This window comes from Porites lutea, chromosome 2, assembly GCF_958299795.1.
Source record: "Porites lutea chromosome 2, jaPorLute2.1, whole genome shotgun sequence".
In the NCBI taxonomy this organism is placed as follows: Eukaryota; Metazoa; Cnidaria; class Anthozoa; order Scleractinia; family Poritidae; genus Porites; species Porites lutea.
In genome coordinates this window covers 33,157,220-33,172,695 of record NC_133202.1, presented here as the reverse complement: position 1 = coordinate 33,172,695, position 15,476 = coordinate 33,157,220, and the positions used below count along the sequence as shown (strand labels likewise).

General features: G+C 40.1%; 1 long non-coding RNA gene across 1 annotated transcript; it reads left to right on the top strand.

Moving 5' to 3' along the window:
• The first annotated feature begins 4,591 nt into the window (after nucleotides 1–4,591).
• Nucleotides 4,592–10,185, top strand: LOC140928375 (uncharacterized). Its single transcript, XR_012164639.1, has 2 exons — nucleotides 4,592–4,930; nucleotides 9,678–10,185. It is a non-coding gene; the product is annotated as an uncharacterized lncRNA (long non-coding RNA).
• Nucleotides 10,186–15,476: the final 5,291 nt, after the last annotated feature.

Sequence of the window (15,476 nt, the reverse complement as noted above, 5' to 3'; positions counted from 1 at the left end):
AATTTTGACTTAATCTTATTTTTGCCGCTCTGAATCTAACATTTATTACAGGTCAGACAGCTTTCCCGGTGTTTAATGCAGATCGAGTAATTATCAGATTACCTTGCGGTCAAGGTGGGGAGGGAAGAAATACGAGCTCTCCTGAAAACGCCTGCGTTGGAGGCTAATATTGACTGTATGACTGTATATTTCAACTGTAAGTACTTTCCTTAAAATACGCGCGAGTTACTAGAGTGCCTCCTCGGGATTTCGCCTTCTGGGCGAAATCCCTGCGGGGGCAATTATGCTAATATCATAGGTGACGAATTACTCCTTAATTTTGCAGCGAAATTTCAGCGATAATTTGTAATTTCACTTGTGAAATTACAAAATTGCCATGGCAGCCCTCCGTAAGTCTCAGTGTCAAGATGGCGACGAAGTTTTAAAATGTCATGAATGAAGATGACAGGGCATATAAAGACGCTTTAGAAAACCTGAACTCACCAAAGAACACATCAAGAAGGATCCTAACAGGTATTTTGTCGAAAAATTCTAAACTTGAGTCAAATTTAAGCTCTAAACGTTCGAGGGAATAAAGTTCTTGATCGATACGATCCAGGATAAACATGTCAAAAATCCAAGATTGCTAATGTAATTCGTCACCCATGATATTAATAGATAATCAAATGGTATACTCGTGAAATTGGAGAATAATTTCACTTGCGTTTTGTCCAAATCCTAATAATTTCCCTCGCCTAAAAGTTCGGGAAATTATAAGGATTCGGACAAAACGCAAGTGAAATTATTCCCTAATTTCACTCGTCACAATTTGATTACACATACATATTTTTGAATCCGAAAATTTTAGGTTTTTTTTCTCTACGAAAAATAGCTTAACCTGGCTTAACCTGGGCTAAGCGTGCCCTCTGAAATAAGCCCTCTCCTTCTAATAAGCACCCCCCTTTTCAGGGGAAGAAAGTTAATAAGCCCCCTCTCCTCTCTCCTAATTATCCTTCACTAATAAATGATATAGACTGTATTAATCAATCACGACTGTAGAACTTCGTCTGGACTGATCCGGGAGGGTTCATTTACCAACTGGAAGTTTAGATTTGATTCTGATCCTCGTCTGCATGACCTCCAACTTCTTGTACTTGAGCTTTTCCACTTTGCATTCTAGTTCTTTATGGAGAACTGATACCATCGTCGTTTCTAAATTTCATAAGCTCCTCCTTCTCAAATAAGCCGCCCCTCAAATGGACTTGAAAGAAATAAGCCCTTCCCCCCGGGGCTTAATATAGGATTTACGGTAATAAACTTCAGACAATCGTAGGGAATTTACTACCCGACGTTGCGTAGCACCTAAAGTCGTAATCATGGTCCCAGGCGTTCCTAGCGACCGTGAATATTGGGGATAAGAATCGTGACGACTTTCATTGTAATGCAAATGAGACTCGTGATGAGCATGCGCCTAGTTGATCACGTTTTGGCTTTTTGGCAATGATGTAATTTCCCGAATCGAGTCCCTTGATTTTCTAGCCTGCGTACCATAGCGGTTTTGGATATCCCTTATAACAGGTGCTTTATGAGCCAAGCGAGGCGAACGCAGCATTTTTCGTGAAGCGCGAGGCTAGGGAAGGCGAAAAATAAATTATTTTTCTCCTCCCCTTGTTTCGCGCTTCGCACTCGCGAGAGCTGCTTGATGAGATAAAAAGAAAGTTCTTCATTAACAAAGGAACTGGACTTGATCATATTCCATTCAAAATATACTTGTTTTGGTGTACCAAAGAAGCTAGCAGGTAGAGCGCACTTTTTACCGATTTATAATATATACCAGAGACTAATTATCCGTCAGTGTGTGAGATGCAAGTTACCGGCCCCATCCTAGACGGATAATTCATGGATATTTAAGTTTGGTGTGTAAACAAACTTTGGGCGAAAATTCGTCTTAACTTCGATTAAATCGTGAAAGGCCGATAATGTTCTGTAAATTCTTGTATTTGTATAAGTTGAAGCAAAGCGTAGGGTGACGGCAACAAGAACGTCATAAAAAGCAGTAGGTTCAGGCCTCGTCCACGCGTACCCGGATACGGTATGTTAAAAACGGAGATTTTTTCGCTTTGATCATCTGCATGTACAGCAAGACTCAATTTCCGGACTGTTGCAAATAATAAACCAGTCTAAGTTTAGGTTAGAAAGGGCTGAGATTCCTGGTACAGTTACACTAAGCATTCAGAATAGATAATCACGTTACACATGCAGAATTTTGCGATTAATCAACCGATGATGTCAAAAGTGCAGCTTCTTTTCAGGTTAATGCACGGTTAACCGATAACTACAGCTAGGGGACGAGGTTGAGTTGTTTTGGTTGTGAAAACAAAAATGGCGGACATTTCACTCGTTTCAAGACTAAGAACTAGGCGAAATAATAGCTAAAAAACATGGCAAGAACAACAAGAAGACAACTCGAAGGGCGACATCTGCTATTTGGAGAATATTTGCGGAGCTGAACAACCCTGAACGTGCACTATCGAAGATGAACTTAACATCGATGGAGGTAAGCATGTTTTAGCTATGTTTTTAAACTAGGAATTATTTTGAATGAATAATAAAACAATTATTGAATTCGGCTTTCGTATCATATGAAGAATTATGGAGATCTCGGAGGGTGTTATCCGCCTCGGCCTAACGGCCTCGACCGATAGCGCCCTCCTCGATCTCTATAATTCTTCATAAGATACTTAGCCTCATTCATTAATTGTTAAATAGCATCGCGAGCATATCATACGGAAAGGCTGATAAGTGGTTGATGACCTGACTGTAAAATGTCTTTGTACTTGGTATTCGGTTGGAGGGTTTTTACTAAGAATTCCGAGGAAACGTTCGATTATTCTCTTCAAAGCAACCTTTTCGGTGAGTTGATATTCTTTTAGCCTGTTCCAGGCTCTCAGTCTTTCTACTATAAAACTAGATTTTGTGCAGCTTCATGTTTTGTAATAGCGATGTGGCACGTACGGCGTTTTACCACCCACGAAGTCAAACCTGCCTTGCAACAACCAGGTTGTTGCAGGTTACAAAAAGATTTTGCAGAAAGTAGAGATTAGCTCTACTTTTTGCAACAAAATCTGTACATGCTGCACAAACTGAGCCCTAAAGCAAACTTTTTTTTGCAGCAAGTGACGTAAATCCCGTATATGGCGTGAATCCCGCGCAATTTTATCCAATCAGAAGTCAGTATTCAGGCAACTTGCAACAACCTGATTTGATACAAGACAGGTTTGAACGTGAGTGGTAAATAAAGCAGCATCGCTTTTCAACAATTTTTTTTAAAGCAATGTTGCAAGGCAAGTTGTACGTTTTTTTTCGCGTTTTCCCGTAGCTTCAGAGATCAACCTCTTTCCCAGGGCTTTTCCCTTAAAAATGGGAAAAGCCCTCGGACGAGGTTGTTCAGAGGTTCGAATCGAAATCCCACACAACTGGAACTTACTTCGTAAATGAGAACTTACTTACTCAGGAACTTACTTCGTAAATGTATGGCTCGTCACCATGGTCTTGCTTTATTATGTTGCTGACTTTTCGTTGCAAAGTTCGAATCTTTTTGTTTTTAAATAATTAAGGATAATAGTCTTATCTATATCTATTTTGTACTCTAGTCTTGGGCTTATTTTCTAGATCTGTCACTACCCCCGGGCAGGGGGCTTATTACAGGCGCCGAACTAGGATAAATACTGACCGATTTCCTAAACGAGCGTCGAAGGTCCAACCTTCTGGGGAGATCCAAGGGCATGCTCAGCCGGGAAATTTTTTAGATTTTAAATCCCTTAAGTCTCTTTTTCTGGGATTCTGAGTCATTCAGGATATTAACCAGTTCCATTCATTTCGGATGAAGCCTTAAAAATATATCGTATGTATGGTGAAAAATCCTTAAACGTTGAAAACAGGTGTGGATCCGCGCCTGTATTCGATGGGGGAAGGAGTGGGAGGCTTAATGGAAGCTTAGGGCTTTTCATTTAATAGAAATTCAATTTATAAGATTGTCTTAACAATATCAAGCAAATGCGCATAGGACTTGTGCATCTATTCCCATCACGAGTGAACAACGAGACCAATGTGGGCAGGGTCTAGAAGGGCTTTCGCATGATCCGTGAATTAATCGGGAAACAGAGTGTGAATCGGAAAAACTCATGAAATACAGTGGTGACGCGTGACCCTCTATATGCATTGTAGTCCTTCAATCGAGATTTCTACCGATAAAACAGATGTAAGAGTTGTGACGAGGGTTCAAAGTTAAATCATGTAAAAGTGAAAAATTGTAGAGCTTCGATTTTTAGCAATAAAATTCATTGCCAGTCAACTTTGTAGTGGTCAAACAAAAAGCAGAGAATTGCTAGTTTGATCCGCACCACACTTTTCACGGCGTCATTTAAGACCAACTCTTGCCTATAGTAGTCCAGAAACCACTAAGAATTGTTAGTTCGTCACCTAATCACGTGATTCGTGAAATGACTCCAAAAGGTAAATTACGGAAATTTAATCCGTGATGCGTACTATCCAGACCCCCTCTTCCAGACCCTGTGTGGAATGATCTGACGAGGTCTTTGCCTTCGGTTTCCAACGGCCACCATCACGTGCAAAAATCAAGAACAAACAAACAAACTAAAACAAAATGCGTTTAAATTAATTTTTGATTTCTTTAGTTTATCTTCGTTTTCATGTTCATGAATAAATTTAAACAAACATCCATGAATTGTGACAAGAACTGATCATATTGGTTGATTGGAGTGCAGTCTACGTGACGACGCACGAATTTGTAGCTCTTTTATAACACGGGATCAAACTTGTCAATCACATCCCGTGCTTTATAAAAATCCCTCACCCACTAAAAATTTATTTGTCATTCTTGTTACCAACTCGATCGATCACTGCTAAGAAGGTTCTTCCAGCATTTCAGGTTAGTAATGTTACGTATTAGCAGTCGAGTTTAAGGGGGCAGTGAGGCATTATTTTTCGTTGATTTCGACCCAGTTTGTTTTAAATATTTAGTCAAGATTTCATTCAATCCAAAAATGACTCAATTAAGTTGGAGTCCTGAATTCAAGAACTTTTTGAGAATTTTTGGATGATTTTTCGAATGCTTTTAATGTATAAAAATTAGTCGGGGGGGGGGGAGGGGATGTTTAAAATTTTGGTAAAAATGGAAAATTTTGGATTTGGGGGTTGTTCAAAATTAAAATATGAAGTGAATATAGCACAGACATACCAGTTAGTCCACCACTAGAGCAAGGTGATTCTGATCCCATTAGAGGACTAACTGGTTCATGTGTATACCTTTTCTACCCAAATTTATTTCCTTCCTAAATCAACTTTGTCCCACCCCCCCACCCCCCCCCCCAAAAAAACAAAAAAACAATCGTGTTGTCTATTTAATCAGACTATTTAATCGATAGTCCACCACCACAACAAGGTGATTCTGATCCCATTAGCGGACTTACTGGTTTATGTGTATACCTTTTCTAACCAAATTTATTTCCTTCCTAAATCAACTTTGTCCCATCCCCCGCCCCCCAAAAAAAAACAAAAACAAGAACCGTGTTTTCTATTTAATCGACACTTCTCTACATTTAGCAAAAGGCTTTTTAAAATCGATTGTTTGAAATAAGGATAAAAAGATAAGAAAAAGGGCGCCACTTTCTTAACTACTCTATTTCGCTTTGGATCTACTCCGCAAAACGTTAGTGGTACGTCGCTGTAAAACTCTAGCCTGTTCACAGTCCTTTACTTTCTTTTTATAGAGCTCGTCAAGCGCGCAGTTTGAAAATGAAAACCGCGGATGATTTATTGACATCTAGCGCAGGGTGTTGGGGAAGGGTAAATGAGAAAATGGACGATCGTTTTGTTTCTTTCTTTGAGTTTCTCTTTTTTTTCGTTATAGTGCTTCGCGCCCGGTCTCACCTTCTGTTCTCGTCAAATTCGCCTAAAACAACCAAAAAAAAAACTGCTGTTGGCGGACGAGAGTAAAACCCTGATTGTCATGATGAGTTTTAAACTTGCTGAGCTTTTGTTATCATCTTCTCTCCAACATCTTGAAAATATAAAAAATCGCATAGGACTGACATGTCTCTTTTGAAGGCAGTAAAGGCATGATCAGTAGTAATGTAAAATCTAAAACTGATCTTGTGATTAAAGTATTATTGACTAATTGCCTTAATCTCGCTTCTGCCTCTGGACCTTGAATTCAGTTGGTAACGAATGAGTGACATGAGATCACGGGGGTTGGGGGGGGGGGGGAAGGTAACTCTATTGTTTTCCACCTAAGTTTCTTAACCCACTCCGCCTGCCAGTATGGCGTCACATAATAACGAGCAAGAGCCTCGGGTCGCTTGTGCAAATTAGCAAGGGATACGACAGTCATTTGGACGAGCGGTGTCGAGGAAAAGCTCATGCTAGCAAATATCGCTATATATCGCTTATTTGATCGAGTGAGTGTGAGCTTTGGTGTTGCTATAATCTGCTTGTGTAAACCGTTTTGATATTTTGTGTCCGTGATTATATTATTTTGTTAATTTGTTTTGCGGGCCGTGTTGCGGGATCGCCATCTATTTCACGGGACCGGCAAGGTTCATCAAAACTTAAATCTTTTTTTTTTTCGCTAAAATAGGCAAGGTCTAGTCTCCAGAATAGGAGGTTCCATTCACAGATCACCCATGTTTATATTTCATCTATTCCTTTGCTAAATAAATGGGCCTAACTTCATATCATTCCTTTCGAGTGTGGGCCTCTGTTGATCTCCTAATTCTACACCATATTCAGTATAAAAGCTAGTTCAATCGATTGTCTACATCGAGTTGGCCCGTTGAACCCGAAATAATGCGAAATAGCTTTGAAATACGCGCTTAAGCTAATTTTCCTCAAATGTATATTTGAATTCATGATAAATACAGCTCCACCAGTTTCAAACAGCGTCTATGGCAGAGAAAAATTGTTTTAATATGACAAAATTGATTTTAAGTCATGTGTGTCACTGTGGTGCAGTGGTCAAGGAGTTGCCTGCACGTGCAGATAAACCGGGTTCGACTCCCGGCGACGCTGTTTTCTGTTTCTTTGTACCGTTTTTTTTTTCCTATTTGGTCTCTTTTTTTAAACACTATTTTCCATTTTGGCTTTTTTTTCTTTATTCTTACTGCTGACCCTGCTGGTCATGTACTTGGATCAATATATATTTTAAGCTTAAGTCCGGAGTTTTATTTTGGCAAAGGGATTTCAAGAGCGCTTGATCTGCATACTGGCCAAGCTTACGACCAGATAAAAACCATAAGCTGCCAAGACATGTCCCTCCTCTGAAACAGCTGAATTTTTTTCAATGTTAGTTGACATTATGACAATTAACACACAGTACACCACAAACTGTACTAATTTACACACATCAGCCACCAGTGACCCACTGGCGAAAGTTAAACTTGCCTTTTGTACATCGTCTTAATCATCAATATCATTACCTTAAAATCTCGACTGGGTTTGCCCCCAAAAATAATTAAACGAAACCTTTTATTGGCTTTCGGGATTTAATTACAGAATTACAGGTGCATGTCCATTAAAATGCACCGGTAAAGCAACAAGATTCGATGCTCACAGTCTCTCACGAATACCTGTCATTTAGCTTCCTCTTTTAACGCTACAACTAAGCGAACTTTGAGAGGAATGATATGGGGCTCCACTAGCTCTGAAGAGCTGAAAATACGCACAATGTAAAGTATAATACATCCTTTCATGAACCTCCTATTGCTGTGTCTAAACTCCTCAATCTTGCTGTGCACTGGCCCTCAAAAGTGTGACCGATCGGTATGATTGCCCGTAAAATTTACTCCACGATAGAAAGGAATCTTTAAATTCATTACACCACTAGACATTTCATTGCAAAAAAGTACTTAAGTCTAGTTTTCTATGACAATAGGAACCTTAAAATCTCCAAATCCAAGAAATCCGATCAGTATTTCCGTGATTAAATCGAAATTTTTATCCGTCTCTTCGATGAACACTTTGCTCGCCATTTTGAAAGTCATTGACGCGAGACGTGACGTCGTACTGGATTTCGTTGGAGACGTCGTACTGGATTTCCTTGGAGACACCTTCCCCCCTCTGGATCTTGAAAATATACAAAAAATCGCATAGGACCGAAATGTCTCTTTTGAAGGCAGTAAATGCATGATCAGGAGTAATGTAAAATCTAAAACTGATCTTGTGATTAAAGTATTATTTACTAATTACCTTAATCACGCTTCTGCCTCTGGACCTTGAATTCAGTTGGTAACGAATGAGTGGCATGAGATATTTTTGCTTGTGCATATAGTCCCCATGCAAGGCATATAGTACACTCGTGATAATCATAACTCCGCCCATTTGGGTAACTGTCAATAAACTGGCGGGTTACAGGTAAATTAAGGTTATTTTAACCCAAGGAGTTGGACTTCGCAGGGGCACCCAACGACAACTTTCGCAAGAATATCTGTTCGGAAGACGATTTGAGATCTAGCATTTTCGAAACATTTGTTGTAAAATTTCTTGCTTGCCTGCCTCTCCTAGGATTTTCGAACATCCAAAAAATGGTATAATTGCCTATTTTTAACGGATTTTTACCCTAAAAAGGACACCTAGAATTTTCGGAAGCCTTTTTTCTGGCTGAAATTTTCGAAAAGGTAAGTTTTTATCCCTATAATTTTCGGATCACTAGACTTTCAGCTAGGAAATCCGAACAGATGAAAAATTTTTAGGGGATAAAAATATGCCTATATCTACCGTTTAAATACTAAAATACGTTTAACAATGCTATATTTAAGTGGTTTTGAACTATATTCTCGTTGGGTGTCCCTGACTTCGAGATTGCCAATTGATATTACAAGAAATACTCTACCAAAGCGTAATTACAGATAGAAATATTGCTGTATTTCCTAAACGAATAAAGGTTTGTAAAAAGTACAGATTGCAATTCTCTTTATGGACCTTGCATAAAGGAGGTTTGCAATATACAGTTGTGAATAAATACTGTGTATTTAACGACCAAACTCAAGTTTCTTTAATTTTCTGGTAGTCAAAAACTGAGTATAATATCTCCGCCATAGAAATTAAGAACCTGTTCAGTCTAAATTGCCAATAACTACCCCCAAATAAACGAACCTTTTTTGCCAGACCTGCCGCTGTTGCAGTGCCGGCTGCCAATATTAGCAAAGTTAAGTATCATGAAATAAATACTTAATCGTATTGATTGATTGATTGACTTTTTCTAGACTGCAAAACAGTCCGTATTTTTGCGAATTGAAGCACGCTTGAGCAGTGAAATCTGAAGCGAGGTTGAAAACTGAGAGCGAGACTGGGGAGAGACGGGCGTGTGAGGCTCGCGCGCCTCGCGCGAGTGAGAGCCAAGCTAAACCTATTTTGAGAAAAAAACTGACTGTTTTGCAGTATAGACTTTTTCTTACCTAGGAGTCACACCTGTTTTGCTCATTTACGTTTACGCTTTGCTCATGCGTTAGAGCAAGCTCTCCCGATGACTCATGCGTGTGCTTTGAGACTAAAAAGCACGTGAAGACAGCGGTATAAAGTTATCCTTAAGGTCACCCTAGTCTTGTATCTTTTACGAGAAGTTTATTTGACAGACATGCAGCGTATATTGATGAATTTTGCCCAAACTTTCTGCTCAACAGCTAGTACGATGAAGTTTCTGTTCGCTATATCTCTAGTGTCGGTTTGTCTGTTCCTGGTGACGGCTCGCTTTGTCCACTTCATTCATCGTCAGGAAATCGTAGAAGATCGGAATGCGAGAGATGATCCTGGGGTCACTGGCTTATTTGATATGCCCTCTAGATATCGATCCTCAAGCAAGATACACATCGCTTCATGTCGCCTTTGGGGGATGCCTTGCATAAAACATAGCCAATGCTGTAGCCATCACTGTACTATTCCTATGTGTAATTGGTAGCTTAGAACCAACTGTGAAGATTGATTCCTTGCGAAAACCATAGACGGAAGCATAAATGGCATTTAATAGCGTTCTAGAAAAAGAAACAAGAAAAAGCTATTGCTTGAAATATTTAAATGGAACCAGTGATTCTACTAACAGAGACATTTAATAATAAAATTTTGAACAGGTAATGCATATTGTCGGCAAATAGCGAGTTTGTAGTCATTAAATACGTCAAGTGTTATAGTTGAGATTTTTTAAAACTGAACTGAATAGTTGTTCGATAGGGCATTGCGAAGTACTGCTCAACGCAGTTTTGGTTTTCCTCGTGCGACCATAGCCAATTATAATGTCGAACTGGAAAGAGAAAACCACGGTTCTTAGTTTTCCATGTGACGACCCATGGACCAACCTCGTTCCCAGGTTTTCTCTCCTACCCCTCTCTCTGGTAACGAGGTTGCCCGTGGACGAGCTGCCTACTAACACTGCTCATGTGACTAGGTCCTTTTTCTTGGATCACCCACTTAAAACCCCTAAGGCCGGGGTATTCCTGGGAATTTGAGGTGAGGCTGTGCCGCCCGCTTGTCCAAATCCTGATCCTGTTCCAGACAAAAAAAGTCAGTTTCCACACCTGTTTTTTGATCTGGCCTCTAAATCCCTACCCGTTTTTAGACCTGGCGTAGACAGAAATTATGTTATCATTACTTAGATTAGAATTCCAACAAAAAGATTTCTTTTAATACATTTCGAATTCGCATATTACCCTTTCTTTCTTATTTATTTGGAATTGAAACGACACAGGCCCATTTCAAACGTCGTACTATTGCCGTGCCGGACTCAATTGATCGAATTAAATTCGACTTTAGCACGGCAGTAGCTCGACTTGGTTTCAAACGTCGTACTACCGCCGTGCTGAACTCAATTCATAAATTATAAATACGTTAGAATACATTTAAAAGTTGGCTAAATCGTTTCTTTGTTTTTGTGTATTGTTTTCGTCAACAGCCGTTCTATTCGACTGAATTAAATTTGACGTCTGAAACCAAGTCGTGCTAGTGTCGTGCTGCAGTCGAGCTACAGTCGAGCCAGCTTAGCACGGCAGTAGCACGACGTTTGAAACAGGCCAAACACGTTCATGCACTCCCGTATTCCTTCCAAAAACATACCCGTTTTCAGACCAAAACAGCGCAAAAACCATACCTTTTGGGGCGGCACATATCTGGAAGGCAAGTATAAGAGAGTACCACGCGGGCTTAAAGTTAATTTTTATTCCTGCTAGAAAAAATATTCGAGCATTCCACTATAGTAAAGAACCAGTTTCTGTCAGGGACCGATCGTTTATTACGTCCCAGGAAGGGGGGGGGGGGGGGGGTGGTGGTTTGGGGAGTACAATTTTTGAAAAGGGTTAATTTGGGGGGGTCAGTTTTGAAAATGTACAAAGTGTGAGGGGGGGTCGAAATTTTAAGACACAGGATTCACACTATATTGTAGTTGTTAAAACAAATAATTGAAACAAAAACAAAACACACTTTTCCTTTATTAGTAAACCAAAAAGTCGCGCTGACGACTCTTTGTCTGCTACAAAATTCTACCCGCACAGAATTATTGTGCCCACTGTATTTATGATCAGAGATCACGCCCTCGCCTTCGTGGCAGCCTGGTTGCTCAGCGGGTCGAAATGGCAGCTTTTGAAAGTGAAGAGGTCATAAATGTGGATGAAGAAATCGAAAAAAGAAATGAAGACAATATTTTGCATAGTGGTTTGCATGCCTGGCTGAAAGAAATTAAGTTACTGGAGTATTCAGGGAAGTTTACAAAGAATGGGTACGATGACCTGGACCAGTTACGTTCAATGACAGGGGAAGATTTGGCTGAATTTACCAGTGATGTCGGTTTAGTCGAAAAGAAGGCCATCTGAAACGATTCTATGCAGGCGTTGAAAAACTTAAAACTGCGAAAAAATGCCCTGCTGCTCTAGATTGTACAGAAAGCGTCACAGGTATTAAAATAGAATATAGTATAGGAAGCTTTAATAAATAGTAACAAAACTCTAATCTCCTTACTTTATCTATTTCTATTTATCTCCAGCAATAACAAACTTTCATTATTATCAAGACACTGGAGTGAAGATCTAAAATAGTTTCCCTTCGTTGACTTTTCTCGGACTTCACACCGTTTCTCATGCCGCCAGCTGCTGAGCCCCACGTGACCTGCATCTTTACTTGATTTGGTGGCCGCCATATTGAATGCTATGTAACCAAGCTTGTCCCAGGACCCTATCAACTATTTTTACCAAACCAGACTATCAGAACCCCATCTAGCTTTAATATGAAGTCGATGTTAAAAGAAAGAGAGAAAATCGAGTCATCTTAAAACTTGGTCTAGGAAAGGTAAGGGGGGGGGATGCATTTTAAAAACTCTTATCGCCAGGGGGGGGGGAAATACAATTTTCATATGAAATTATTTTAGGGGGATACAGTTTTCATACACCACACTTTTCTGACAACCCCGCCCCTCCCCTTCCTGGGACGTAATAAACGATCGGTCCCTTATGTTACTGTAAGCGAATGTCCGCCCTCGACAATTCTCTACATTTTAACTACACTATACACTTTTTTTCGATTGTTTATAACGGGGATAAATAGATAAGAAAAGTGACATCAATTTCGTAACTGCATATCTCGTTTTGTGTCCGCAAAACGTTTGGTCGCCTTCGCAGCTGCCCTTGCCGGCGTCACGCAAGCTTCCCGCCCCTTGCGTGACTCCGGCCCGAGCAAGTTGCGGAAGGAGACAACGAAACGTTACTATGAGTGCGACTCATTAAAACTCTAAAATGGTTGTTATGACGCGTGTTTGGCGTTTGGGGTTAATGACATGGTGAATTTCAAGTTTTAAATTAAAGGAAGCTTTATTTCAGAGTGCTTGTCCCAGGAGGCTATTGTCATCCACTTTTTCATATCGCCATTACAAAAAATTCTCACTTTCGTTAAACTTTACAAGTGAGAATTTTTCTGATTCCTCTCTCCATCACATTTTTTAATTTGGAAATTTTAGTTTTTTCACGAAAAATAGCTTAACCTGGCCTAACCCGGACTAAGCGTCCCCTCTCAAATAAGCCCTCTCCTTCTAATAAGCCCCCCCTTTTCAGGGGAAGAAAGTTAATAAGCCCCCTCTCCTCTCTCCTAATTATCCTTCACTAATAAATGATCTCGACTGTATTAATCAATCACGACTGTAGAACTTCGTCTGGACTGATCCGGGAGGGTTCATTTACCAACTGGAAGCTTAGATTTGATTCTGATCCTCGTCTGCATGACCTCCAACTTCTTGTACTTGAGCTTTTCCACTTTGTATTCTAGTTGTTTATGGAGAACTGATACCATCGTCGTTTCTAAATTACATAAGCCCCTCCTTCTCAAATAAGCCTCCCCTGAAATGGGCTTGAAATAAATAAGCCCTTTCCCTCCGGGGCTTAATATAGGATTTACGGTAATAAACTTCAGTCAATCGTAGGGAATTTATTACCCGAGGTTGCGTAGCACCGAAAGTCGTAATCTGCAAGGAGATCATGGTCCCAGACGTTTCTCGCGACCGTGAAAACTGGGGATATTAAAGACTCGTGACGACTTTCATTGTAATGCAAATGAGACTCGTGATGACCATGTGCCTAGTTGATCACGTTTTGGCTTTTTGGCAACGATGTAATTTCCCGAATCGAGGCCCTTGATTTTCTAGCCTGCGTACCATAGCGGTTTTGGTTAGCCCGTATATCAGTTGCTTTTTGAGCCAAGCGAGGCGGACGCGGCATTTTTCGTGAAGCGCGAGGCTAGGGAAGGCGAAAAACAAATTATTTTTCTCCTCCCCTTATGTCGCGCTTCGCACTCGCGAGAGCTGTTTGATGAGATAAAAAGAAAGTACTTCATTAACAAAGGAACTGAACTTGATCATATTCCATTCAAAATATACTTGTGTTGGTGTACCAAGGAAGCTAGCAGGTAGAGCGCACTTTTTACCGATTTATAATATATACCAGAGACTACTCCGTCAGTGCTTGAGATGCAAGTTACCGGCCCCATCCTAGACGGATAATTCATGGATACTTAAGTTTGGTGTGTAAACAAACTTTGGGCGAAAATTCGTCTTAACTTCGATTAAATCGTGAAAGGCCGATAATGTTCTGTAAATTCTGGTATTTGTATAAGTTGAAGCAAAGCGGCGGGTGACGGCAACAAGAACGTCATAAAAAGCAGTAAGTTCAGGCCCCGTCCACGCGTACTCTGATATGTTAAAAACGGAGATTTTTTTTCTTTCGTCATCTGTATGTACAGCAAGACTCAATTTCCGGACTGTTCCAAATAATAAACCAGTCTAAATTTAGGTTAGAAAGGGCTGAGATTCTTGGTACAGTTACACTAAGCATTCAGAATAGATAATGCACGTTACACATGCCTATATTGTTTAATAGGCACTATCATAAGGAGGCTTGATACTTACAAACTGCTTACAATTTGTAAAGCACACGCATAATTCACCATAACCAGCTCTTGATGACCAAATTTGGAAGAATTTTGCGATTAATCAACCGATGACGTGAAAAGTGCAGCTTCTTTGCAGGTTAATGCACCGTTAACCGAGAATTCCTGGGGAATTCCATTCCATGGCAAGAACAGCAAGAAGACAACTCGAAGGGCAACATCTGCTATTTGGAGAATATTGGCGGAGCTGAACAACCCTGAACGTGCACTATCGAAGATGAACTTAACATCGATGGAGGTAAGCATGTTTTAGCTATGTTTTTAAACTAGGGATTATTTTGAATGAATAATAAAACAATTATTGAATTCGGTTTTCGTATCATATGAAGAATTATGGAGATCTCGGAGGGGGTTATGCGCCTCGGCCTATGGCCTCGACCGATAACGCCCTCCTTGATCTCTATAATTCTTCATAAGATACTTAGCCTCATTCATTAATTGTTAAATAGCATCGCGAGCATATCATACGGAAAGGCTGATAAGTGGTTGATGACCTGACTGTAAAATGTCTTTGTACTTGGTATTCGGTTGGAGGGTTTTTACTAAGAATTCCGAGGAAACGTTCGATTATTCTCTTCAAAGCAACCTTTTCGGTGAGTTGATATTCTTTTAGCCTGTTCCAGGCTCTCAGTCTTTCTACTATAAAACTAGATTTTGTGCAGCTTCATGTTTTGTAATAGCGATGTGGCACGTACGGCGTTTTACCACCCACGAAGTCAAACCTGCCTTGCAACAACCAGGTTGTTGCAGGTTACAAAAAGATTTTGCAGAAAGTAGAGATTAGCTCTACTTTTTGCAACAAAATCTGTACATGCTGCACAAACTGAGCCCTAAAGCAAACTTTTTTTTGCAGCAAGTGACGTAAATCCCGTATATGGCGTGAATCCCGCGCAATTTTATCCAATCAGAAGTCAGTATTCAGGCAACTTGCAACAACCTGACAGGTTTGAACGTGAGTGGTAAATAAAGCAACATCGCTTTTCAACAATTTTTTTTTCAACAATGTT